Below are 27,268 nucleotides of genomic sequence, written 5' to 3'. Positions count from 1 at the left end.
CCAAGTGAACACAAGGAACATCATAGAAGAACAGATTCTCCTTCCTAAGCAGTGCTGTTAAAAAATATGTTCATCTTTCTTCAGAATGAATCGTATTCAGGAAAGTCTGGCCTCCTGCTGGTTTTTTTTTGATTTCTCAGGGGGTCTTTATACATAGGGGTGATAAAGAAGGGAGAAGGTTTTAGATACATAAAAGAAGAAACTATTTTATCTTCATCTGTAGAATAAGTGAAAAATCTAAGCCAGATGCTGTAAAGGACTTACTTCCCATTTCAGATTTGCAATGAAAATTGAGAAGAAATTCTATATTTCTTAGAAGTAATGAGTGGGAATATCTTTTGATATTTATGTACAATTTTACTTATCAGAAAAATATCCTGAGAATAATTTTAATGTTTTTGCTTTTATTAAATGCAGACAGGCTATATTCTAGCTCAATTTTTCTGCTCTCTCTCTCTCTATCTAAATAATGAATATCAGATTATTTAACACAAGGATATAAAATATCCTTGTGAAAGCTACTACTGGCTGAAAGAAGACTTTTGTATCAACTAAAAATGCAGTCCTTTCTTCTCATTTTGCCAAAGAGTAATTTTCCTCTTTGAAGATAGCCTTTTGTGTTAGCAGGATATCCTAAGACTTATTTGAACATTATAAGTTTTATTGTGCTATTATGCTTTCATACTGTTATTTTTTTTACTTTTGATAGTCTCTCATAGTCTGCTTTTTCACTTTCTTTGTGACTGTTTTTGAGATGAATACTTAGATGTGAATATTTCTTGATTCTCCTTCATAAATAAAAAAGTTTCATTGTTTTTTTGGCTTCTCAGTTTCTATTTCTATTTTAGTGTCTGTATGCTACACATGGACTCAACTATCAACAGTAATAAAGAAATTCGTGGGTCCACTGGCCTTTTTCAGTAAGTAAAACACTTTCTCTCTCTTCAAATGATGTGCTTTTGACTGTTTCTCAGCCAGTCACAATGACTCGTGTTTATTTCCAAATATCCACTCTTTTACTGGTCTGGATTTTTTACATCATGAGCATATTCCATGAAATTATTCTGTTTCCAGTCACTTATTTCAATGGTTCTGAAACTGATGTTTCAAGCTTTCAATTAATTTTAATCAGCACTTTAATATGTTTTAGGATCTCTTTACATTGAATAGAGCCTGTACTATTTAAAAGAGTTGTCACTATCTCTTTGATTTTCAATGTAATTTACAACCAGTTGGGCCACTGCTTTCAGAGTAAAGGCTAGGATGGTAAGTTTAGTTATAGTTCATAGTTTTTGCTATAGGTATAATCCGGAAAAAAAAAGAGAGATCTTATATTGTTACATAGTTAATTAAAATGAATCAGGGAAAAATATCAGTCAGAAATAAAACCTACCTCATGCTAGAATTCCTGGGAGATTTCTAAGACAGGAAACGAAGCATTATTCTCTGGAGTTAGTATATTGGAATGGAGATTATTTGATATTCTCTTTATTGATCTAGGCAACAGTAAAAAGTCAACTTTGATTACATTTTTTAATTACAACTAAATCATAACATGTGAAACACACACAAATCCAAAAATGCAAAATTAGATAGATAACATATGGCAAGTGATCTGGAAAGTGATACTTGTATTTAAGAAAATGCAATGAACTTTTGCTTGGTAAATCTTAATCCTGAAGACTGGAGAGAAGATACAACAAAATGAGTGAAGAGGAGAGTAAAACTTTGGAAAATGACAAGTTACAAGAAAAAGGAATGCATCAGTCATAATAAACTAAAGATTGGTATTGAAAACACATTTATAATCTGAATGTGGATCTAATATTAATCCATGAGGTGTTGCGTTTTATACAGTCTTGCTGCAAAACTATTTCAAAAAATATATGAAATTGCCATTATTTTAATATAAAGTCTAAAACTAAACCAAATCAAACAAAAAGAAAAACTACATCAAAGAATAGATAAAGTTATGTAAGAAAGGAAATAACAGAGACAGCATTAAAGGCTATGTAGACTTCTTTATATCCCAGGAAAAAAAAAATCACTAGAGGTTTAATTGCCCATCTGTCTCATCCTTCTCTCTTAAGTACTTCTGAGATATCAAACATTACTGTATCCAAGGACCCTGTAAGCCTCTGTTATAGTCTATTGATACTTTAAAAAAAAGTCTTAATAAAAGAAAAAGATGCTAGGAAGAGTTTCCTGACACTGTTTTGTGTAAATCTAAGAGAGGTCATTTCCTATAAGGACAGCAGAGCTGATACCTCTCTCATTACAAGCTCTGTCTGAGATTCTTTAGGGCCCCAAAAAACTTGGCATGCGTTTGTTGTGGTTCTTTGACTGCTTGTATTATATACTTGGAGTTCTTCCTCTAAGAAACCCAACACTGTTTAGGGCCTAAACAGTTTTTAATACAGGCCATGATTTACAACATGCTTTACAGGATGCTCTAAGAAACACTTAGAAAGCAAATTATCGGCGAACCACTTCTGGATTTACAGCACTATGTTAATAATTCAGTCACTAATTTTTTTGCCCATAATTTCTGGCAGATGGTAGTTATTGTTCACCATGTGGGATTTATAATGGAATTTTATTTGTTTATAGTAAAATTCATTGAGTCCCATCATGTCAGAATGCATTTGCATTTATAAACTGTAGAACACAGATCAGCTTGCTAAAGGTACTCAAACACTCAATGATTGAAATACAAGATGTAAGTTTTGAAAATTTAATATCAGAAAGAATTGAAAAAACCCTAACATGTATTAGCATTATTTTTTTTCTCAACATCTTTCTGTAATTATGAAGTTGATTATTTCTGTCCCAGCCATAGACCCTTCATATTAACCATTAGTCCACAGCTACACATTCCTGTGTTACAACTAGCTAAAACAAACATTCCTACACCTTGTTCAGGCTGTCAAAAGCACTTCAGAGACCTGCTCAGGTTTTTAAAAGAAAATGAAAACTCTTTTCATCCTTGCTGTGTGTTGTGCTCTACTAGTAATTATACACTTGTTTAACACTTTCTTGCTCCTCTCTTTTCCTGTATTATCTTCCTTTCCTTTTTGTACTTTCTCTTACAGGCTGTAAAACCTTACTTGAAAATAATTTTTTTTATTTCTACTCATGTTTTCCCTGGAATGTAAGTCCTTATAAGAGCAGTGATTCACACTCCATCTGTTGCCCCAGCTCATCTGTTAGCTTTTGTTTCTGACATTTGTCTATGTCATCTATTTCATCTCCTTGCTCATTTTGGTGCCTCTTGTGTCTCTTGATGATGTACTTGACACTACCAAGGTTTTACATGGTCAGATAATGGGGTTCAGTTATGTATTTGACCAATGATCAGTCCATTGTCACCGATGCCATATTAGCACCTTGTCATGTTCTTGAGCTGTTAAAACTGTGTTTCCATCCTGGTTTTATACAATTTCATTGGTTAACAATGTGATTCAAGTGAGACCAATCCAGAAATCTACTGTATTGTTCTATGATACTAAAGCTCACTGATTTCAAGGATGAACTGAACTGAATGAGTTCACTGATCTTTCTCAAGTTATGTGTCTCTATTCCATTCTAGTCAGTAACCTATTTTCCCACTTTAAAACTGAAATGCTCTTTAATCTGTAAAACATACATTTTTAACACAGCTTTACCTATTTTTTTCTCTTGCAGCTAACACTCTTCAATGTCATTGTTCACAGTGTGACTGTGGTGCATTAATAGAACTGGCTGATCCTGAGATAGACTGAAACAAGCAGTAATGGCTGGATTTGTTCTTCCTGTTGTTTTTTGTCAAAAAGAGTTCAAATTACAAGATTTTTGATCAAATAGAAAAAGCTCTTCCCTGAAGATATAGTGCAGTCAGAGCCTGGAGAGGAGTTAGAATTCCATGCTTTTATGGTGCATCTCCAGAACAGTCAGGTACAGTTATTGCACATTAATTTAGTTTCTATCAGAGAGTAGGATGGGCTTTGTAGACTGTTAATGTAAATTATTAATGTAAATATAATTTTTGCTCACACCAAATTCTAGAGAACAAGGAGATCTCACTATATAAATCTGGCTTCTCAAAATGACACATGTGAACACACTACTATGGTTGGTGTTTGGGCATTACAGATTGCAGTTGTTATTATTGTTTCTGACATTCCTAATTACACTCCATACTCAGATGAGCTCATTGACTGAAAATTTGGCTAATTACACATACCATTCACACTTAAGTAGCTCAGCAACTTCCAAACCTCCCTGAATCAAGATGTTACTTATAGAAGAGGCAACATTATCTGAAGAAGGGATTTTCAATCCTTTGCAAGGATAGTTCAAGCTGGTAGTTCTGAAAGTTAGACCTTTTTAACTACTGTGCGTAACAACAAAGTATTTCCAGAGAATCAAGAATTATGCAGTCCTTAATATTTTTAGGCATTAATATTCATTGATAATCAAATATCCATAAATACCTGAACTTTCAGCAGAAAGTATTCAGCATTAGTCTACAGCATAATTTGGGTCTACAGCTGGCATTCACAGCAAAGAACTAGGAATCTACTACCACAGCATCCTCACTTTCCCTTTCTTTAAAATCAAGAAAATCAAATTTTATCATTTTACTTCTTACAAAAAATCCCACCAGGTCTTTTTCTGTATTTCTCCAAGCATAAAACGAATAGCTATTTTTTTATTCACTTACAGCATAACATCCTGCTCTTAGAAAACAAAAAATAATTTCTTTTCCATGCTAACATGTTTGCTTGACATTACCCAACATGAACATAAATTAAAAAGTAAATGATACATGGTAAAGATATCAAACTAGTTGATCCTAACTTAGTTTAAGTTACTGAGGGAAGGATGGCTTGAGATATGTTCTTTCTGTGCTGAGAATTAATACAAAGTTTGGAGTAGTTTATGGAAGAGCTGATTATTTAGGGATGAAATTGTACATGTAGAAATAAAGACTCATTCAATAATCGGTGAGCACAGCATTGAATGATCTAGAGCTAATAATCCAAAACAGGCATTTTGTGGGGCAGACCAAAAACATTTATCTAGTATTTTATGAAGAGGAGAGAATGTATTCTGAGACACTTAAATTTCTTTGTCTGTTTGAGAGTTATTACATCCAGTTCCTTTTTTATGATGAGAGGAAAGATACAGATCTTAATTTCAGCATTCTGCCTATTGTATCAATCAACAAACTCGAAATTCAAAAGATTATTAGGTAGTGAGCTTAATATTGCTTTCCCTCAGATGTTATTTTAAATTCTTTACAATGTAAAGATTGTCCTGCGTTTACAAAAAAATTAATACATTTCTGTGTACTTTTATAACATGCTGAATCATAAACATGTATATTTGCAGATATATAGAATATTTATACTTTATAATATATATAAATTATAATATATATTGTATATCTAATTTCTTTATTTGTCTTATAGATAGTAAATTTATAACCTAGACATATACACAGATCCATTTGCCTTCCGTTCCGATCTCTTCACTTTTTCCTAATTATGCATGACTTCAAAAAATATATTAAAAAATAAGAAAATGCAACTGCTTTGGCTAAAGTACACGTGTATATTAAATTCAAAATGTGTGTAATTGGAGATCATAAGAAAAGTGATCAAATATGTTAAGTATTTTAAAAGGAAGAAAATTAGATGCAACTGATCTACTTTTTAGCAAACAAGAAGCAAACCCATTTTTCAATAACAGAATTCACAAAATTGTTATTCCCCCCATCTGACTTTAGGAAGACAGGACTATTAGGTTGCTATTTGATCACTAAATCCAAATGCCTTCTGCACTAGCTAGTTTTTTAGGTCTGCTTATGAAATTACTAAGATCTTACAAATGCATGAAGTTTATGTGGTACATATTTACCTGTGAAACCTAAAGATACAGCTATTTCTTGTGAAATATTTCTTGGACTACTGCTTACTTCTTGCACTATTGAAAGTGGAAAATTATTTTGGAGCAGGGAGTATCAACAGCAGCCAGATTTACCACAGTGCATTTTCATATCCATACATTCATGGTGTAAGAATGTTTTGCAGATAATAACAGGCTCCAGAATATGATCAAAATTAAGGCCAAGCAGACATGAAAGGTGACTCAGCTGGGTCATAACAGTGAAATTCCCAATCCCAAGTGAGATGGTTACAATAGCATGCAGCCTGGAATCACACTAGGAGTTTCAGAACTGGATCTGCAGGTCTGTGTGTCCTGAATGCCCCGTACGCTGTTAGGTGCCCGTTCAACAGCCACGGCACAAGGGAAGGAGATGAAAGAAAGGTAACATCTACATCTGCATGCAAGACTGCAAATAAATGTATTTCATGAGGTAACCCTGTAACAGAAAAGAAACCTCTCTTTTTTACACTCAAAGACACACTCTTCCTTATTTAACTCTGTTGAGTAGCAGCCCATATTAAATAAGAGTGAAGAAAATGACATTTCTATCCTAGCTTACCTCTTGGGCTTTAGAGCATTTTTCTGGGAGGTGAGAATGTGTGCTGGAACATTCTGCTTTTGAAGATATCTGTTGAGGCTTTTTCAAATACATTGGAGGAAGTAAAATTAACGACTGATAAAATCAGAGAACATGACTACCACTACTTTCCACCTCTGATTTAATTAAATGTCTTTGCACATATGTGTGTAAACATTTGGAGGGGATCTATGACTGGACTCTATATAGTCTTTGCCAAGTAAAATCAACCTAAACTTGGTGTAATTGTGTTTATTTCATCTAGTTTATCTGAAAAAAATAAATCAAACAATAAATCACATTCTGATTTCTGATTTGGATGACAGGGCGTATTAGAAGTTCTACTTTGAACAAGCATTTCTTCATGTGGTTGATCTAAAACTAAAAAAAAGTTTCTTCCTCTGACAACATTTTTATGCATCTTGAGGCACTATTTAGACCATTATACCTAGGTATTCAGGATGAATTAACACATACATGTTGTTTAAAGTAACTTTTGTCTGTCTGAGTGCAATTTTTTTCAAAGGAAAAAAACTGCCAATGTAATAAGAAAAAAGTAAATATTTTGTTCCCCAGACAATGAAAAAAGTAATGATAAAAATATTAGCAATATTCTTGCTCTTGAGAGTTTAAAATTATTTTTCCACTGTGAATTAATATTCAAAGTGTTGTAAAATTGAATATATGGGGATTTACATATTTTTTAATATTTAACAGACAGACCATTTTACCTACTTTCTGCACACATAATACATGGCTATTTTCTTGGAAAAGCCCTATATATTATAGACTTTCTCTTTTTTCTTTTTCCTTTAAAGCAAATCATGCTTTATCTAAGTAAACATACAGACTTGTTTGTCTAAAGTCCTATGGATGTATCTAGAAGATTAATTTGAACTTCACTAACACTTACTGATATCAGTATTTAGACTGCAAGGCCTGGTGAGTAATGTGGCATAACAACAGAAACACTGGACAAGTACCCACCAATTCTTAAAACTAAAATTATGAGCAGGAAGACACTAAAAGTGCTACCTGAATTTACCTACCCTTATTTATTGTTAAAAAGACAGCTTGGTATGTCTGCAATCATTTTCAAATTATTGCAGAATATTTAGGGAGGTGAATTTTCATTGTTCACAATACTGAAATAATTTAGTCTGAATGCAAGCATAGCAGACATAGGGTCCTTGCAAAGGTCAGCGAGGCTGAAGGATGTGAAAGTTATTGCCACCCAGTCAGCACTTTGCCCTCAGGATGTGCCACAAGTTCCTTGTTACCATAGCTCTGCATGCATTTTCTCTCTTCAGCTTTCAATCTATGGAGTCACTATTCCAGATTAGAATCACTGGATAATTCAAGAGCAACTTGAAGTTGTCTCTAGGATAACTGCTGGCTTAAAGGAAGGTCAGTTATGAGATGAGGCCCAGCTCAGAGTTATGTAGCTGAGCCTTTAAAACCCTGAAGGATGGAATAAGACTGCACAAATTCTCTTTGTGACCTGTTCCACCACCTGTCTGTCCTCACGGGAAAAAAATTCCCCTTATATAAAGCTGAACTTACCTTGTTTCATGCCTATTGTCTTTCACCCTCCCAGTGCATACACTGTGGAGAACCTACTCCCACAGGTAGGAAGGAAGTTATCGGGCTCTTCTCTCAGCTGACAGCCCAGTTCCTTCAACCTCTCTTCATAGTTGAAAGTGCCTTTGTCCTTGACTCTCCTGTCCTGGTGGCCCTATACTGAACTTGCTCAAATTTATCCACATCTTTCTAGTACCGAGGTGGGGATGGGAGTGCAAAACTCTACATGTAGTCTATCACATGTTGACCAGAGGAGATAATCACTTCCCCTGCCCTTCTGACTTTTCTCCTATTAATATGGCCCAGGATTGACCTCCCTTTCTTCCAGATGAAGGATTCGTGCAGACATTCTACCTTCTGGCTCATTCCCAGCCTGCTGTCTGTCAGAACCCCTGGGGCCTTTTCTGAAAGCTGATCCCCAGCCAGTCAATTCCCAGTCTATGTTTTTGCTAGGGATTGCACAAAGTCATGGTTTAGAGCTCTGTAGGTATTTAGGTAGTATTGCTGTATATAGCATATGAATTAGTTACAAGAGAGATGAAATTGTTGCTCAGCTGACTGCAGACAATCAAAAAAATAATCAAACATAAGGTATCTAGTAACAAAGCTGAATAAGCAAAAGTATGAGATCTCTATAAGAAGCCAGCAGCTGGATGAGCAAAGTAGAATACATGGCTGTTTTGGTTTTTTTAAATCCTGCCACCAGCTCATAATAAATGCACTATTCTCTTTGACCTCTTCAAACACGATAAGAATGCAAAGATCTGTGAAAATGTCCAGGAATGTACTCATTTGCTTGGAATTTGCTTTTTTTTTCTCTATAGCATGTAGCTGCTCTGTCCTACAAAGTTTGCAGTTCAATAAGTCATACAAACCAAAATTTTGCACTGTTAATTAATATAATTCATGTAGAAACATATTCTCTATTCAGACTGAATGGGCAGATTATCCCTCAAATGATGGCCTGTGAAGTTACAACCACTACCTTTAAAACTTCCAATAAAAACCCCAATAATTATAAGAGCTGAAAAAGAGAGCTACAGGTAAAAACAAAGGCCACAATGTCATTTGCATCTACAAACCATGGGTCTTGAAATTTGAAGTAAAAAGAGGTAATTGTCTTTGATGAAAAACTGTTATAGTTTGACAGAATTGTTTCTTCCACAGTGATGATAGAAGGCAAGTCTTTCAAGTTATATCCTGATAAAAACAGAATAAAAACAGGAATTAATTTGTTTTAGAACTAGATGGAGAATAATCACAGCAAGCCACACACTGAATTTTCATACTGAAAGTGCAGCAGTGTTCCACAAGCACAACATAATTAATTGGTCAAGTTTGTTAATTATTATGAATGATAATGTATTCCATATGTGCAAACACCGGTAAAAACAAAAGGAGAAAAAAGTTAAAAAAGAATGAATTCTTGCTGCTTTTCCAAAGAAAAAATGCAAGTAGCTTATATTTAGAAAGACAGAACAATATTTCTGTATATGCAAAAGACTGAAACATTAGGAAAATGACTGATAACCACAGACAGTCCATTTTGTTTCAGCTTATTTTGTGATTCTGGTAAACCATATAATCTTATAGCATATATTTTCCTTTTCTGTAGATATGGAAATAATAGGTCCATCCTGTCTGTTTGGATTTGATATTCAGAGTGGTGCAACATTTGCACATACCATGCTTTAGTAGTGCATCTAACAATATATGGCTAAATATACTGTGGTATGCACAATAAAATAATAATTATTAATTATCATAATCAGCTTCTTTTAGAAAAGAAAAAGTTCTGTATAGCTCATAGAAGCTAAGGCATATGGCTCAATGAACTCCTTAGAACTCCCTTGGAGAGAAGAGAAAATCGCTTGAAGGAGCAGAGGTTCCAGGGATTCTGATCGAAGCTTTCCTTGCCACAAGGCATGAATAGCCATGTGGTAAATGCACTCCTGTAGCAATTATGACAGCAAGCCAGCTGACCTCTGGGTGGATAAGAATAATCCCATGTAAGTCTATTGCACTGAATAACACATGTCTATGGTATTAAAATGCAGGTTTAAGTTTGCTCATCTGGAATTGCCTGGCTGCATAAAATTTGCATTCTTATGTACCTTATATAATGATGTCAAGTTTGATTTTCTGCCTCATACTCATGATTTCAGGTTTCATTACAGGAATTCAGTTTTTGCTCTATTGAATAATCAAGGCTAAGAAAAACTGAGATAAAAGATTTAGTACAAGAGAAAAAAAAGATGTGAATATGAAGCTAACAAGATTTGAAGTGTTGACATTGGGCAGACTGCTAAAAGAAGCCCTATATCTGTTTCTTGTAAAACAAAGCAGCTGCACTGACTATTTTATGATCTTCCATCACCACAACATTGGTGGATTCTAATAGATATATTAAAACAATATGGGTTGGTTGTTCAGCAAGTTTCATTATACACATTTTTTTGCTAGAAAAACTCAGGATAAAATGCATAAACAGGTTTGCTGCTGCCAAAGGTCTGTGACAGAGGAGGGAAACTGAAGCTGTCCAAAGGCACTAGTAAAGACCAAATCATTGTGCTGTCCTTTTCCTTTGTTGTGTATGTTGGTGAGAAGGACCAGCTGCTTCTCTGGAGAGAAGCATCCCTTGCAGCTCTCCAATGTCTGTCTTTATGACCCATTTATCTGCCTAATGAGTTATTATCTGGACACGAGGAAGGAAATGAAAGGATATCTGAGTGTGCCTAACAAAAATCGTGACTAAAAATTTGCATTGTACAGCTCCTCATAGAATCACAGAATCGCTTAGCTTGGCAAAGACTGCCAAGAACACAGAATCACAGAATCACAGAATAGTTTGGGTTGGAAGGGACCTTAGGTCATCTGGTTCCAATCCCTTGCCACAGACAGGGACACCTTCCGCTAGACTAGACTACTCAGAGCCCCATGGACACTCAGAGAGAGTCCACACTCTCTCTGACACACTTGTGCCAGTGTCTCCCAGACCTTATAGCAAAGAATTTCCTTCTAACATCTAACTCTGCCCTCTGTTGGTTTGAGGCCATTTCCACTTATTTTGTCACTCCATGACCTTGTCTCCAAGAGGGATTCAGGTGAGGAGCTGAGAGCCCAGAAACACCATTCCCCAGCTCCTCTGCCCTAATTCAAGATTGGATCAATCACCACTTTGTCAACTTGACCATAGCCAAGTTGACATGTGCCATATCCAGTTGTTTCTCCACCACTCCCTGAGCAGTCCATTCCAATACTTAAAAACCCTTTCGATAAGGAAATTCTAAAACTCAATTCTTCCTCTAGAGGTATGGAAGATTAGATCCTCTCCATCATGTATTGGACTCAGAAACTTGTTATCGAAATAACATAGTTACTTCATGGCAGCCAGATAAAACTTACAGATAAGACTAAGTGAGCACAAAGGTTTTTAAGTTTACAGAAAATCCATACTTATTTCTGGCTACCCTCAGACAGTGAATGGTGTTAAAATCTCACATTTTCAAGGAACATTGTGATTTTCCAGGCATTAGATTAATGTGAATTCAGACTCCAAAAAGCTATTTGTAATCAGGCTTTACCAATTCCTTTTTTATTTAAAAGGTTTGGATAATGATGACAGAAAAAAAAAAAGAAAGTAGAGAAAGCAATTTTTTTTCTCAGCTTACCAAAAGCTAGATATTCCAGTACTACTAGGTATAGAGTACAAAGGAAGCAGGTACAAAACTATATATACCAGTAAAGAGACATTTGATGCATAGATATCCGAGTGCTAATGTGTGTGATACTGTTTTCTACAGGACTGATCATAGTAGCTGTAGAGGCCTGAAATTACATGGGTATTATATAAATCCACAGGACAAAGAGGAAGAGTTGGCACCAGGATAGATTTATTCACATCTAGAAGATTTTGCTACTAGCAAATCTGAAATGTTAAATTTAGCAGCAGCTGTAACGTAAAGGAGTCTCAGTTAGGAGCTACCTCTACTGAATGTATTTTTATCGAATTGAACAGGTAGTAAGGAGAAATTCTGTCTAATAATTTACTACAGTAAATGTTTCCATTTAGGTGTTTCCTATATAGTGAGACAATTCATCAATTTTTGGGTTTGAACAGCTAATGTTAGTAAAGATTGCTATCATAGTAGCTACACTTGATTTTCCCGTGTGTTCTACAATCATAATGATGTGATTGCAAAATGCTAAGATTGGGATAATTTTATAATGAAGAAGAAATCCCATTTGGTATACTTTCCCATCTGAAATTCTTTGATAAATATCTATATTGCAAGAAAAGCACTTGTAAAGCATGTTTTATGTTATTATTGAGTAGCTTTATTACTATGAAGTACTTTGCCAAGAAAGCAAAGTAAGGAAGCAAAATCAAACTGTGCACTGAAAGAAGCTTATACCTTCTACCAGCTGTCTTTAGATTGCAGAGAGAAATGACACTGAGTTCCAGCAACTCAAATCAATCATTATCTATCTGTACCTTCATTTATTTCTCTGTCTACCTCTCAAACCTAGGATTTTTTTGTTTTATTTTCCTATTCAGATATTGCCTTTAAGTGATGGTTCTATTTCAGTGTTGTTAATTTAAATGTATATACTTCCTTTGAATTTGTAAATCTAGGAAGCTTTTTAAACAAATGAACCCTTACAATTTATTTTTCCTATCTTGTGTTCTTTCAAAGTTTTGTGCACCTAAGGGACTTTTATTCAGATCTGATGCTAAATAGATTTTTTTTCAAATTATTTTAATCAAAATATAATTAAGTCATATCAAATGATCTAATAATGAATTACTGTCTGGAATTTTTTAATGAGCTGCCATCAAGGCAGAATGGATTCTATGCCCCTCAAAATGCAAAATTTCTGTCAAAGTTTGTATAAGTCTACAGTGGTTTTTAAAGTATGAAAGCAAGCATACTAAATAACTACAAAAGTTGTTAAGAAGTAACCCCCCCCTGAAAAACATGAAAAATACATAAGAAAATTCAACCAAAAAAATAACATATTTTAACAGTGCTTTCATTTTGATAACAGGGTGAGATTCATTTGTGATAATTTACTTAATGTGTTTTAGAAAGTATATTGAAATTATTTAATAGAAAAGTTGAACAAGAACAGATTGGGTAGAGCTGATATTAAAATCTGCTAGAGAACCTCTGTACTATATAGTGTTAATTTTATACCACACAAACAGATTTTAACAGATTTTTTATCCTGGATCAATTTCTTGTCCTTTTCTTGAAATATGCCTAATTTCTTTTAAGTACTGTGAAATTCACTCCCACTGCTCAAGACTGCAGTAAAAATTTGTCATTCCAAACTGCAGCATGCCTCTTCTAAGAGACATATTTTTATGAACCTGCAGCTGATGGGCTGTAACAGACAATAATAGATACACTTTTTTGCAGTTTCAGATTTGGAAAATAGGGCATAGAATTGAGTTGTCCTCCTCTATTGCTGTTCATAGGTACCTATTATGAGAGAAAACCGTGTTATATAAATGTACATTTATGAAGCTAAGTACTGCAGAGAGTTCTAATTTTCCCTCCTGTTGTTGGACTGATATGGTAAAGTTTTACTCTTCTAGGGGTTAGAACCCTTTTTCTCTAACTTTCAGGCTAGAATATTTACTTTTTTTTCAGTTTGAGGTTATTTATAATAACCAATACACTTCTTTAGAATTTTAGATGTCTTGACATTTAACTCATGGTTTTGAAGAGAAAATTCCTTCAGGAAGGCTAGATAAGCCAAAGTTTTTTCAGTTTCTTTTCATTTGAGAAGTTTTCCAATGCTATTAATATAGTAATTTCCCTTGCAGTTGATGTCATTTTTGTTTTGCTCAAAAGAATATGCATTCCAACTGAAGCTTGCACAATCACAATTTAATCACATCTCCATTTGTCTACTGGAAATAGCTTGAATGATATAGCCTAGAATTTCATCTGCTCTTTTAGATGCTCTTTGCCAAATTGCCTTTATAATTGCAATAATTCCATCATGTCTTTCATGATATGACAGAAAAGTCAAAACCATATTATTTTTCTGTTAGAGATAAGCAATGAAAAATTAAGTTACTTTATAACATTCTTCTCCAGTTTCAAAAGTGTATATAGCTCTGTACACATACACAAATACAACTACATTCAATGCCTGAAAACATATTCTCAGGAGAAAAATAACAGACATTAGTATTCAATTGCACTTTTCTGTTTTAGATAAGTTGCCAGATTCTGATTTATTTTATGGAATATGAAGCTGATGCCAATGCTAAAGAATAAGATTTCACTTTTATTCTGATCTCATAACCTAGTTTTAGAAATGTAGCAGCTTTTGCATATATGTTTATATCTAGATAACTTGTATGATAGTATTATCATACAGAAAATAATTTCACACAAAAGTACTTTATAGCAATTATAATAAAACAAAATAAAATATCGCCTTGGATGTGTACTTTATTCTTTTTGAAAGGAGCAAAGAGATTATATTATAGCATACATGGAGCCCTGAAGGGCAAAAGGGCTCAGGAAGCCTTGATGTGCTTAAAGAAGTAAATCTTACAGGTGCAGGATATCCCCATGTGCCAAAAGACAGTCCATTGGACAGGGCAATTGGCCTGGGTGAACAGAGCTTTGTCTGAAACTTCACACAACAGGGAGAGTTAATGGACTTTTAAAAAAATGGGCTGGTAAGTGATTTAGGAGAACTGCAAGGGTGATGGGAGGCTGTGCACAAAGAAAATTAAAAGGGCCAAAGCCCCACCAGATCTTAATCTGGCTATTGCCGTAAAAGAGAATAAAAATATTTCTAAAAATTCATGAATAGCAAAAATATGGCTAAGGAAAATCTCCATTCTTTATTGGATGTGAGGAGAAACATTGGCAAAGGACAAGAAAAGGCTGAGGTGCTTCACAACTTCTTTGTCTCAGTATTTAACAGTCAATAGTTTTTCACAGGGTACCCAACCCATTGAGTTGGAAGATGAATGGGGAGCAGAATGAAACCCTAGTCATCCAAAGGAAATGGTCAGAGACCTACTGCACCACTTCCACACAGACAAATCTGTGCAGCAAGACAGGATCCACTCAAGTTTCCTGAGGTAGCCGGCAGAATTGCTCTCCAAGCCAGACTCCATCATTTATCAGCAGTTATGGATAACTGCAGAGGTGTCAGTTGACTGGAAATTACAAATTTGAGAACAAGAAAGGCATTGAGGCATTGGAATTTGTCCAGACAAGGACAACAAAGCTGATGAGCAGTAAAGTTCTTAGCAAGTACTATGAGAAGTGTCTGAGGGAGCTGGGAATGTTAAGCTCTTATTGGAGCTGTCCACAACTACCTGAAGGAAGATTGTAGCCAAGTAAGGGTTTGTTTCTTCTCCCAAGCAATGACAGGACAAGAGTTGTGCTCAAGTTGTGCTAGGGGAAATTAAGAATGGATACTAGGAAAAATTTCTTCATGGAAAGGATTGTCAAGCATTAAAGCAAGCTTCCTAGAGAAGTGATTTAGTCACCATCCCTGGAGATATTTCAAACATTCATGCTTATGGACATGGTTTAGTGGTGAACTTGTCAGTGATGGGTTAATGGTTGGACTCTGTGTCTGTTTTTCAGCCTCAATGATTCCACAATTCTGTGATATGTGACACTGATTTATTGTGGTATTCCTCTGAAATTTCCACCTAGCAACCCTGCATCAATACGCCTACACCACACAGGAGTATTTAAATTGAGCCTTGGAAGAAAATTTTTCATCAGATGAAAAAATCTTCTGATTCAGACGATTTAAGACACCAAGTCATAGACTCTGACTGTTGGACTTCAATGCATTTCGTATTTTAAAGAAAGTAAAAGCAGAAGTCTAGATGACATGAATACTGAATCACTGAAAAAAAGTCTGGGAGTCCATAATGATAATTGTATGAGCATTTGGGAAAATACAGAACATGTCTCCAGCTATGCTGATCACAGAAACACTGTTTTCAGGTTTGCCCTGTGAGCAAGACTGTTACATGCATAAGTGTTTATTAGGAATAAAACAGTAATACAAAACCAAAAAATAGATGGTTTTTATTTGAACTAAAAGTAAGTGCCAGAATCAGAAAATAACACATAAATTATTTGTGCATTAGAACATTCATTTTCCCCAGCAGAATAATAGGAATCAAATATTACTTAGTGTAGGAATCAAATATTACTTAGTGTATTTGTCATTTTCCAGCCCATCTTGCTCTGGCTCTTCAGATCTGCAATAGCAATGCTCCACAACATGCCATGTAGAAAAAGACAGTGAGGAGAAATGGGCTATCCTAAGAAAAAGGAGCACAAGCACAAGGATTTCTGTGCATCTGCCAAAAGATACGTAAATTACAATCTCAACAGAGATCCTTGCAAGCATTATGTGTCTGTTCCTGCTGTTAGCAGCTTCTCCTTATGATAGAAATGCCTTATTATTAAGAAAATTTTCTCAGAAGAAAGTCTATTTCCATTAAATTCTTGACCCAAATTTTAAAATACAAAAATTGAAAATTTTGTTTATTGATGTCTTTTACACAAATCTGTATGTATATTGTGGGATTTTTTTTTAATTTAAAAAACACTTTTTTTCTGTGTAAAAGGCAAGATAAAGCCTTTTAAGTATTCCAGACAAACAGTTCAATTTTTTCATTTCAGCTTTATTTATGGAAAGTCAAAATTGTAGTCATTATTTCTTTTGCAGAGAACAAAATATTCTGAAGTCTTGAAAATTTTCTGTAAATGGGAAACCTTGTATTTTACCAAGTACAAAGATGTTCAGTGTAACACACTAAAGCACTATTTTACTTCTATAAAATTCTTCTCATTGGTCAATCATTTTACCTTTTATTTCCCTTTGATTTTTATGAGAAACTTGGTCATATATTGTAGAAAAATAAACTGGTTTTTTAATTATACTGTAAGATTCCCTTCATGGTTATAACGACCGTAAAATCTATTTACATATGCATGAATTTTCTTCTTGGATGGAGCAAACAATTCTATAAGAAAAGTGAAGTTCCAAAACAGTTTTTCAAATAATGCATATCATTTTCTGTCAGAGTAATCCTATAAAATTCTCTGTTAAGATCAGAAACTATGTACTTTTAATAAATTTCTTTGAGAGTGCATTTTTTTCTTTATTGAAAATTTTTGTTAATTTTTTTAATGTATTCAATTTTCTTTATAAGAGGAACAGCAGTGCTAAAAATACAATTTAAAAACAGATACCAGTCCTTTTTACCAGTATTATGCCAGAGCACAGAACACCTAGACAGAGAGAGGTTGAATGACAGAGAGCTTTCTGAACAAAACAAAAACTACATATTACATATATTTTTAAGGTATGTATATATATATATATTAAAAAAAGTGAAAAAATATTATTTCACTGACCACTGACATTTAGTTCATCCACTTGAACTGCAGAACAAAAAGATGCACAGAGGCTATGAACAAGAAAAGGAAATTGCATGCCATTACATACAATCAATAGCAGTTTCTTATTTAGTAAAGAAATTAGAAAGTCACTTGAAGTTATTTTCATTCTACCAGTAACTTCATTGCAGCAATTCAACCTGAACAAAGCTTGATCTGTAAACAAGCATGGTCCAAAAACAATTAAAAATTAAATCAATGAGACTACAGTCATGAACAAAAACATCTCAAGGATATTGAGATGCATAGACAAATAGACTTTTTCTTTCCACCAAATAAGAAGCTAGAAGTAGACTCTAGGGAAGGGATAAGGAGCAAAAATGAGGTGGGAAGGTAAGTAAGTGGAGAAAGTGAGCAGCAGCAGCAATTAATCCCAACTGAGAGGACCTTGTTCATCTCTTGTACCCACTGCTGCAGCATCACCTCCAAGACACTGGTTCCTGTCCTGGATGCAATCACAGGCAGGGCAGCCCTGCAGCCCTGTGGCACTTTGCCTCTCAGCCAAGAGACACCCTTAGAGCTGCCCAGTCTTGCAGTGACATGCAGCAGTTCTGTATGTACCTCTATTGGCTGCATGTGAGAAAATGAAAGAATCATTAACAAGAAATCATCTGTGAATGGCCCATAGAGTGAAAGGTGTCAGCAAAATTACTGCTTATAAGCATAGGGAAATTACCTCCCTTCCTCAGTTTTAACTGATCCAATAGAGTATTTGTAGCTGCATCATCCAAATGTTCTGTTTTCATTTTCTGGGATAGCCAGTCGCATGTATTAAAATGTGGATAAAATCAAAATGTGAATTAAAACAAACAAACAGAGCCAGTTAATTAAGAAATGCTAAACCTAAAACAAATTTTCACAGTATCAAGACCTTTCTAGGTCTCTTGGGTAAGGACAGGCTGGTCCAAAGGGAATCATATGTTCAGTAAAATCTTGGGTCCGATGGCAGCTGCTGTAGATCAGCTAGCAGACCTCTGGCATTATGCTTTTTCTTCCTTTGCATTTTCTTCAATGTTATAGAAGAATTTTTCTTCAGAATTTTCCTTTCATCTTTTCAGATGAACTGAATTTTTAATACTATTTCTTCTCTTTCTATTCAATTTTTGATAGAAAACCTTAGCAAATGACCCTAAAAAGCATAAGAAAGTAACTCAAAAAAAATAGTGAACAGTCCTGTAGGCATACAATTGATGGTAATTGGGAGTGGGGCTGTGGCTGAGCCCCATCCCCAATGGGCACAGCTGTGAGAAGCAGGTGAGCAGCACTGACAGCAATGAGCCATGGAGTGCCCAGGGGCACTGACCAACCACCAAAGGGAACAGAGGGCACACAGGGGCAATGCATCAACATGAGGGGTATAAAAGGTTGGGCTAAAGAACAAGAAGGGCAGATGCTTGCAGCCTTCTGATGTGATGTTGCTCTGTATGGGCAGATGCTTGAAGTCTTCTGATGAGGTATGGTGTTACTCTGTGTGGGTGAATGCTTAAAGCCCTCTGGAATTGCATGGTGACACTCTGTGTATCATGGCCATCTCAACTGTGGCATGTGCTGTGTCACAGTCCCTGCCCTGTGCCCTTCTGTTGAGTGCCCTGGAACAGAAACTATCACTGGTGCTATAGAACTTTTTTTTTCCTTCTCTCTGTTTATATATAAAAAAAAGTGGTGTGCAATGCCATACTCCCTTATGGAAAAAAAAAAGATTAAAGGTACAGAGAGAGAGCATATGTGGAAACTCTCTCTTTAATGGTAGGTAAAGAATTAGAATTGCATGCTGTAATGGCAAAGATTCATTCTTCTTCTGGGAATGCCTTTGAAAAAGATGGTAAGGATCACAGAAGACTCAAAAGTGGTTTCCTTGTAGAAACCCAGCCTTTTTTAGCATGTTGCTCTGAAAATGGTCTTAAACATCCAGAAAAAGTGATAGTGTAAAAATACGTAGGATCTGACCTTACTGAAAGTGGCCTAGTGCTTTTATTTCACCAGAGTCTTAACAGTAATCAAAGCTGTTCAGAGGTATTCTCCAGAGTCAAAGGACTGTGATATGAAGGACATATTTGAACTTGGAACCAGCATATTTAAAAATAATACAAAACCCTTGATGTGTATGTGACATATTCTTGCTTGGTGTTTAGTTTTGGCTTTTAGTACCAAATATGTTTTCTGCCCACAAGAAAATACCTTTCTTTTAAAAAAAAATTGGCTTTGAACAAAGCCAGACTGATCTGGAAGTGTCATAAGAAAACACAAGTAAACAATTACATTGTTTTCCCTTTCCTTGGGTTCACTTGTAACCTTATTCAGGAAATAATCAATTTAGCTAAGAAAGAAAGTGATCCCACTGATCGCTGCTACAATATTAGGTTGTCACCTCTCAAATAACTCTTAAGCTTTCTCTCACTTTCTGATTGCAATATTCTGTGCAAAAGCTACCATCACAGACCTGTGAAGAATTTCAATATGCTCCAAATTTTGGATTTCTGGACTGAAGTAGCGTTTGTGTAAGACTTATAAATTGTTTTGGCCTCTTTCACAACACAGAAATTTATTTGCTAGTTCTTCATAATATACCACTTCAAATGTATCTTCTTTAAATAATTATTCAAAATTAAAACAGGCAAGTTGTTATTACCACCCCACAGAAGGTGAGGGTAACCCACGTTCTTGTTACTAGGGTTTATTGTAGAACAACTTGGTTGAAAGGAAAACAGGTATGTAGCCATTTTGTTTATTTTTATCTATAGTAACAACAGCATGAAAACACTGCAGAATGAAAGCAAAACAGAGCCCAAGGACAGGCACAAGGGACAAGACGGGAAAGAACAAGAGTGTGAAGATCTCACCATTTATAGGCCTGGCAACAAGACTTGTGCAATCTTGGTTGAGGTGGCAGTCACAGATCCATTGGGTGGTGGGGGAAATTCCCAAGTGGTGGGAGAAATCCTCGGAACACCAAATCTATGGGGTTTTTATATGCTCAGGTTTATATTTGCCCAGGTACCTCCCCTGGGGTGGGGAGTTTAACACTGAGTGATGTAACATTGTGGATCACAGGGCATTTTGGGAGTCTTCTCTAAGCCTGATAGTGCATTAATCTGTCCAATACTAATTGACTGGAAACCCTTATTTATTTCAACTCTGAACTCAATCTTGCCTTATTCACAGAAGACCCTACTGTGAAGTCAAAAATAATTTCTCCATAAATAAGGCAAAATTCATTCTGGCTACACTGTCCTGGCTTACTTCCTTTTTCCCCTTCATGTTAGCAAAACCACATCATTTCTTCTGAATTTCAGGATGAAACCAACCACAAACATAGTACTGCAATGAGGTATTGAGGCTCAGCAATTACTATTTCCTTTATTTCAGCAGAAATATACTATCTTTTTGTTCTTTTGCTATACAAGTAGTTGGAAACATTATGAATGTCTTTGCTTAAATTTTCTGAGAATCAATCCAGAAAAACTGCTTCTTTTGTCTTCAAACAACTATAATCTGTAAATGGATTAAGTTATCAGAATAAAACATGCAGCACATAATTCACAAATTACACTTGTGATAAGACAAAGACTCAAATTACAGATCCCAAGGTAGTTAAAGAAAGGCAGACAGTACTGCAGAGTGCTGCCCTAATTATGTGGTGTTGTTGTTGTATGAGATCAATAGAATTGCTTTTTCTCCAGCGACTTCACTGACGTTTTGGTTTATACCTGTTAGGAACACTTCAAGTTTTATACTGACGTCAAACTACCTCAACCAAGTCTCCCTGTGTTACATAAATTCCACTTATTTGTTACAAATTTTGTTTCAGTTTTAATTAAATATGAATGACATGTTATATATATTTTTTTTATTATTATACTGTAAATAGCATAATATAGATAATTTTTCTTTTAAAACAACCTCAGTAACAAATGAGTGATGCTTACAGAATTAGCACAGAATATGCAACTCCTTAAAATTTAATTTCATTTTTTTGAAGCCATATTAATTATGACCTGCTAATACAACAGAACTATTAACTTTTTGTAAGCTTTTGATATTTGCCACTATGTATTTTCTGAATGATCAGTATTGATTTTGTCTGTCACCTTTGGTGTGAGATGATGGTGTTATAATCACTGGAGCAGAGAGTCATTACTGTAACTAGCATTATTCAATTTAAGATGCTTATGTTCTGATGGGTCAGAGGACACACAGTCTTCAAAATATTTATTCTTAAAATACTCCAAATTTTGCAATGTAATGAAAGAATGTATTTTTGATGAGCACACAGGCAAAAAAATCCTCTAGCCTTTCCCAGATTACAAGGAAATTTCATAAAACAGTGACTGAAGTGATTTGACCAGGGGCATTAGAGTGTCCAAATCAGCAAATCACTCTTCTCTGCCAGAGCAGTTTTCTCTCATTCCAGATTTTTTTTCCATTCTATTTCCTGCCATCTTATGTTGGGAATGATGCTACGCCCCTGTCCTGTACAACCTTGTTTCATCCACAGACTTGACGTTGTCCTATGTAATGAGCGAGGCATGGATTCCACAGGAAAAAGGAACCAATTCAAGTCATCAGAGATTGCTACATAGGACCTATGCACGGAGGATATTTTAAAAATTATTAAGAATGTCAATATCATTTATTTTTAACATAGCTCCCAGACTGTTTTAGGAAAACAAATAAGACTGCCCCTCTCTACAAAAAAGCAATTGTACAGCACCATATTGATTTTCCTGTCATTTGTCATTGAACTTCCTTGAGTATTGCAGAGATAACGCAGCAACTGGTCAATGTAACAGCTGAATATCTTTCCTTCTTTAGGGTAAGACAGTAAAGCAATGACTGGAGAATTTCCCGTTTGCTTCCTAAAATGTCATTTTATATACCCTTGGCTCTAATCCAGATTTTCATCACACTACTATACAAGAAAGGACTATAGACTGCAGACACTATTTTTGAAGAAAGAGAGAAATTTTCCATTAGAGTTTTCAAATTAAAATTTAAATACTACAAAAAGTTGTTAAAAAATTCTAATAATGCCTAGTATAAGACCAGTCTGTATTTCCCTTTATTTCTGAAAGTATAGTTGACATATATTTGTTATTGATGTTATAAGACTTTTCAGAAGCAGAAAAGCATTGCCTGCCTTAAGAAGGAAATTAAATTTTTGGACATCTTTTCCATGGACTTGTTTTAATTAAACCTCTATTTCTGTTCTATACTTTGACTAGCAGTAGTAGAGGCTATCACTTTTTACATTGCTTAGCTTTTTGAGAAAATTTAGTTTTCAAATAAGATCATTTTAAATAAAGTATTCTTTATGTTCTGTCCTTGGCTTCTGAATTCCACTTCTGAAGCAGAACTAAAACTTCTTTGGAGCCTCTATGAAGAAGCAGAGTCCTGTTGCATTGGTTGCAGTCTCCAGCTTCTTCAATTAACTCTTAACTCCCATGTTTGTAAGGAGTCTCAGGTGTACACTATGACTCTCAGAAGATGTGTGAAACACACATCTGCTGGCAGCTCTAGAATGTACAATGTTTTAATGAATTATCATTTAAATTTAAGGAAGGACCAACATGTGTTTCTTGTGTTTATCTTTTTTGCTTCTGAGAGAACAAACCACAGTAAATTGTTCCATGTAATGAACTGGCAGATCCACTTAACATGGAAATTGCAAGACTAAATTTTCATTCTGCCACGCAAAACAACATATCTGTAAAACATTTTTTAAAACCATGAGTCCATTGTGGCTTCAAACCCCTGTTTACTACTGTTTGTAGAATATCTAATAGCTCTCCATATATGAAGATTTGCAATTTTTGTTCTCTAAATCATTGAGTTATAAAAGACACATAGTGGCTGGAAGAACTCTGCTAGTATCTCTTCCAGTTTAGGAGTGCTTCATATTTTTATACAAAACTGTGTGTTAGCATGTGTCCTTTGAAATATGGTGAGTGACAATCATGTTACCAGAGCCACTTGACACTGTGGTCATCCAGTGAGGACCACTGTAACTTATAGCTCTCAAGGAAAGAACTCTTTAATATGATGTAGCCTTGTATAGGAAACACGAAGGGTGGAGTTGTACAGCTATTACACTCTGGTTACTCAGACCTAGGGCTATATCAAGATTCTTTTTCTCCAAGTAGAGAGAAAGGAGAAGATCTCAACCACTTATTCTCAAGAGGCAGAAACCATGCAAAAGTTTACTGGCAAACTGTAGAAAATTAAAGAACATTGGCAAAAGAGTAAATACAACATATCCTCACTTACCAGAGGATAGACTTGGCCTACTGAACATAGACAGCAGAATCCATTTGTTGTTATGCTCCATGAGAAGAAGGAAAAAGGAAAGAGAAAACCAGACTTAGCTACCAAGCCCTGGGTTCCAGCAACGTAAAACTCCAAGGTGAAGACAGAGTTAAAGGATGATGTGCTTGGCTCATGGTGAACCTTCTTAAACCTTTTTGGCCCATCCTGGGCCTCCCTCCCAGGTGGGACTTTTGCTCTCTCTGCCTTTTAGGGACCAGGTTAGGTGACACTGGGGGCTGCCTGCAGTGTGCCATGACAGACGGACCGTGCAGCTCACAGAGCCTGACCCACTCCCCTACTACTCCTACCATTCCAAGCCTGAGATGTCTCAAAACAGATCACCCTTTCTAGTCTCTGACAGCACCATAGAATTAATTTAGTACTTCTATACTTTAAAAATAAACTACTCTAGAGCCTGTCCTATAAAAGGAAAATTAGAAGTAATCAACTTGCACTGACAAGCTCAAAAGCTGTGAAATAATAACACCTTAGTGTGTGAGGAAAGTAAGACATAATTGGTATGTACCAGACACCTGTCATTGACTGGCAAAAAACTAGAAATAAATGCATCTGGTAAAATATTCAAGAGACTGCCTGACTATACATTTTTGATAACACAATTCAGTCTAAGTAAAACATCATAAAATTAATGTACAGCCTAATTTTACACAGACTATCAATTTCTTAATCAAAACAGACACATTTTATTGTAAATGGAAAGTTCTTCCAACTTTTGCTCTAGCTAAGCAGAAGATACAAAAATGTCCTTCTAGTCTTTCTTCTTGTATTAGAAATTTCATGAGTTTGTCCAGGTTGACTCTGATTGGCTTAGGTAGATATTTAATAATGCTGCTTCCTTAAAAAATTGTAAGTGATATTAAAGCAGCAGTACAGTTAAAAAACTGAGAATCTGTATTCAAAACTGAACTGCAAGTGTTTGATAGGTTCTCTTCTTTAAAAGAAATTGCTGGAAAGGACTCAAACTGTGTTCAGCTTTAGACCAAAACCCACTTTCACAGAATTTTGAAAATCATTCTAGAGAAAGTAATAAAACTTAATATAGGAGTAAAAGAAATGTTTATGGCATTAAGTTTCTGACTGAGGTCTTTCGAGATCTTCATTTCATCCCACAATCATTCTTTTCTAAGCTAATACACAGTTCTGTTTTCAAAATATTTTTTCTCTTTTTAATTTTTTTCTTTTCAACAAAGAAAGAAGATTTTTGTAACAGTAGTGTACCTAACAACCTTAAAAGAGCAAGAATAATATACTCTAAATGGATGGGAGCCATTTTGTCCCTTGAAAAATTTCTGTAAAATCATATGGGCTTGGAATTTACAGACATAATATAAAATTACCACTGTACTGATCTTACATGATATAGATATTTATAGTTCTTAAATATGTCAGTCTTATGCATCTGATATTTATGTAATCTGAAATAATGTCACCAATTTTAACTAGGAAGTATATATAAATGTTTGCTTGATCTGTGATGGTATTCTATATTTTTACATAAAAGCTTCTATATCTTGGGCTTTTTTCCCACAGAATGATATTCTCAATTTATAATAGTATAGCTTAGAATGGAACCCATTGCATTCTGCTGCAATTTGAAGCTGGACAAACTTACAAATATGCAATCTCTAAACAACATCAAGAATAGGTTTAAATGTATACATATGCACTTTATATATCCTTCAGATGTGTAATATTGTAAAGAGCAGTAAAAGTAAAGTGCATTTTGTTTTCTTGTTTTGAAAGAATTTTGTTTATTTACTTTCAACTATCTTGATGAGTAAGAAAAAAATGTCCATATTTTAGAATCCAGAAGTTCTAGGCTGTTTGGTTTCTTTGTTATTTATCAGTACCATCACAGAAGCAGTGTCAAGAACACCTTTGTATGATCAAAACCATAGAGCTATTAAAAGCAAGATGATAAAAACTTAGCTACGCCCTCTATAAATTATCTCACTGCAGATATATTAATTTTGAGATTCATCTTATTTGTATTACTCTTATCTCTCTTCTTGCTTCATATGTTCTTTGATTTATGTAAGTGTCCTTCACAAGTGTCCAGTAACACAGAAATCTTTGCTTTTGAACTTAGTGATTAATAGTGTTATGTTAGCCTGCTGATACTTAAGATGAAGAGGAGGAATCCTGTGCTACAGCTGAAAGCTCTCTAGCCCATGTATATGAAAGCACACTGTGTGATGATGACATGCAGGCTGATTCTTTCCATTTGCATCATCTTAGAAAGCAGAAGGGGTGAACCTAATAACCTCTAGGAGAACTGCATCATTTGAAGCAGTAAAAATCTTCACACTCAGAATCATACAGCCAAGCTTATCACTTCAGGTAATTTTGCATGTATTTTGCATTATTTTACTTAAATATTGCTGCTTGTTAATGGTAGTGAGACCTTACTGAAAATCCCTCAGAAGTCATCCTTCAGCTTGTAGTGGTTTGGAAACTGAGAATATGGAGACAAAGAAATGTGTGGGGCAATAAATTAATCCATGGGCCACTTTATTCTGCAGCTACATTGTTTGCATAGAAAGTACTTCTCACAGCCAGCAGGGACCCTAGCACCTCAGTATTCATTAAAACCAAAAATAAAACGCAGATTTATTTCCAACCTTCCTTGCTATAACCTTGAAAGCAAGAGCAGTGCCTGTAACCAATGGAAGGTAGCAGAGTGTAACCTAATGTCTTCCTGAGATGAAGAATATTTGAAATTATATCTCTGAGAGCAATGAACTTCCCCATTTATCTCACTCAGTGCTTTGCAGGCTCCATAATCCCATATCTACAGATCATGTCATTTATTCATAATATTGTAGAATATCATGCTTTGTTGTAGCCAGTCACCTAACATTTTGGGGTTTTTTTCCATTTTTTTTCCTGTGCCCACTTGGGAGGCTCTGTTCACCTCTTTCTTATTCTGTAAATTCTCCAGAAGGGGGAGTTGATAAGATTTTGTGCATGCTAACTAACATGCTAATTGTTCTGTTTTATATCATATTTCTCTTTTACCTTATTCTTATACCATCATGTTTCAAAAAAAAGAGAAAATATCCTTATGATACAGGCTTCTGGAAAATTTCAGTTACCTCACTTACATGATGCCAAGTATTTTGTCCATTCTTAACTGCTCAAGGAAACTTCTATATTCTCAAGGTACAAAACAGTTACCGAAAAATCTCCCAGGAGGTTTTATGACTACCCAGAGAGCAGTCCTGACCCCTCAGCCCACAGCCATATGGAACTCTTTAGAACAACCCTGTGAAGAACTTACTGCCTGGTGTAAACTGACTGTGAGCTCCACCACTGACCATTAAACCTATTTGCCATCAGCTAAATACCAAGTCCTCACAATCTCTGACAAATGTGTTTTAAATTAATA

The sequence above is a fragment of the Camarhynchus parvulus genome, chromosome 1A (genome assembly GCF_901933205.1).
Source record: "Camarhynchus parvulus chromosome 1A, STF_HiC, whole genome shotgun sequence".
Classification (NCBI taxonomy): domain Eukaryota; kingdom Metazoa; phylum Chordata; class Aves; order Passeriformes; family Thraupidae; genus Camarhynchus; species Camarhynchus parvulus.
The sequence above is the reverse complement of the archived record's forward strand: the minus strand, read 5'-3'. Positions refer to the sequence as shown.